At 37.9% G+C, this 2500-nt stretch overlaps 1 protein-coding gene across 1 annotated transcript in view; it reads right to left on the bottom strand.

Moving 5' to 3' along the window:
- Positions 1–2500, bottom strand: part of LOC115217671 — a 337402-nt gene that overhangs the window by 144644 nt on the left and 190258 nt on the right. The gene's annotated exons all lie outside the window — the stretch shown is intronic.

Here is a 2500-nt window from a genome sequence, read left to right on the forward strand (position 1 = left end):
ACCGCTAAGCATTTTTCCCGGCGCGCTAACGTTTCTGCCATCTCGCCGCCTTTATATATATATATATATACTAGCAGTATCGCCCGGCGTTGCGGTTTGTTTAAACCTTTTAGAATTGGAATTTTTGAAAAGTAAAAATTTGGCAGTATGTAGTGAAATACACAGAAAATGGCGACACAGCAGTCAAAACATCGTAAAAATAGGGATTTTCATAGAAAAAAGGCACCTTTTTGATGTAAATAATTTTTGGTGTTAATATGGTCCAATTTGAATTTTTCTTTCTACGGAAGGAAGAGTTAGCCTTCTTCTTTATACTATCATATATCTATATATATATATATATAGATATATATATATATATATATATATATATGCATATATGTATATTATATATATATATATTATATATTATATACACATATATATATATATGATATATATATATACATATATATAATATATATATATATATATATATATATTATATATATATATATATATATATATATATTATATATATATATTAATCGAAAAAAAAAACTCTCCAGGCTACATCCCGAAAATTCATTTCTTTGGCGAATTTCTACAATGTTTACGGTGATTCTTTTTATATATTGATTTTTTATTTTTCATGCAATTTACGCATGCTTGCACGCGTAGTGAACACAGTTCAAGTCAAACAGCTGACTGAGTAAAGTTCACTATTCAATGCTTGGGATAAGGCCTAAACAAACACATTATCGATTTTTGCACTTGCAAGATGAATTTCGGAACAGAAATAGCGCAGTTCAATTTTCATTCGCCTAAACTTTAAGTGACCCATTTTTGATGGTTCTACGATTTGTTGGCTAGGAGGAGATGTGCCGGGAAGTTAAACACACAGACACACACACAGATACACACACAGACACACAAGTTGAGTTATATATATATATATATATATATATATATATATATATATATATTATATGTACACACACACACCCATGATCGAGATTTAGATGTAAGTTAAAAATATTCTTAACTCAGTCCGGCGTGCCTACGAGCATCCAAAAGAAGAGACACACTATATATATATATATATATACAGATATAGATTTATATACACAAGGTACCCCAAACTAACCGGAAACTGTCTCTCTCTTGGCGGGTAACCATATACCTCCCCAATAGCAAGACATCTGCTTCTCCCTCTCTGTTCCTCTGTTACACTCTAATCTTTCATCATCTAATACAAAATCACCTCCTCTAATGCCCCCACCCTTTCAAAGTTCCTTGTCTTGTAAGTTACTTGCTGATCCGGCAGGCACTGGCGCCACGTAAAAAGCATTCAGTCCACATTGTGAAGTGATTGGCATTTGGAAGGGCATCCAGCTATAAAAACGATGCCAAAACTAACCTCGCCTGTGCTGGTGCCATGTAAAAAACACTTAGTCCACTCTGTGGGGTGGTTGGTATTAGGAAGGGCATCCAGCCGTAAAAACCATGCCAAACAGACGCAGCAGCCCTGTGTAGTCGTCTAGCTGGCCAGCTCCTGTCAAACCGTCCAACTCATGCCAGCATGGGTTCGATGTTGAATGATGATGATCTCTCTCATACACACATACGCACACACACACACACACACCACACACACACACACACACACACACACACACACACACACATATATGAGGAGGTACCCAAAAGTAACCGGAAACTTTATCTGTGGGACAAACGTTGTAGTTCAGGCTTCCACAGTGATAAGTCACTTGATGCGACCCTCAGGCATATGCCGACCGACCAACGTTCTCTGCTGTGGTCATACATGGTGCATCTTTGATTTGAAGTGTTTGTCCCCTGTTCGTCGATTTTTGCGATGACTGAAATGAAGAAACAGCGTCCTTCCGTGAAATTCTGTTTACTGCTGGGGAAAACGGCAGCCGAAACAGTTGTCACGTTTCAGACATAAGGACACTGTCATGAGCAAAAAATAAGTTTATGAGTAGCTTTCACGCTTCAGGAATGGTCACTTGTCGCTTGAAGACCAACCCGTTCAGGGAGACCGCCGACCTCCCAAACGAAAGAAAATATCATGAAAATTCATGAACTGATCTTGGAGGACTGTCGACGAATAGTTGACGAACTTGTTGATGTGACTGGTGTGTCATGGAGTTTCTGTTAACGAATTTTGAGCAAATTATTGCGAATGAGAAGAGCTGCAGCAAAATTTGTGTCTCACTTGCTCACGGAAGATCAAAAGCAATAACGACTGAATGCGTGTCGTGAACTGAAAGAACAGTTAAAAATTGATCCGGAACTTTTTCGAAGGTTATCACCGGTGACGAAGGCTGGTGCTACGGAATTTGCAGAAGTGGAAGAGGTGAAGAAAAAAATGTACGGAAGCTTTAAGAGGCGTCACTTTGCGAGAGTTTCAGGACTGTTTCCAACAGTGGAAAACGAGACGTTCTATTTTAGTTACCGAAAAAAGGTGTGTACGAATTCAAGATGAAAATGAAGC

Source organism: Octopus sinensis, linkage group LG11 (assembly GCF_006345805.1).
Source record: "Octopus sinensis linkage group LG11, ASM634580v1, whole genome shotgun sequence".
Taxonomy (NCBI): Eukaryota; Metazoa; Mollusca; class Cephalopoda; order Octopoda; family Octopodidae; genus Octopus; species Octopus sinensis.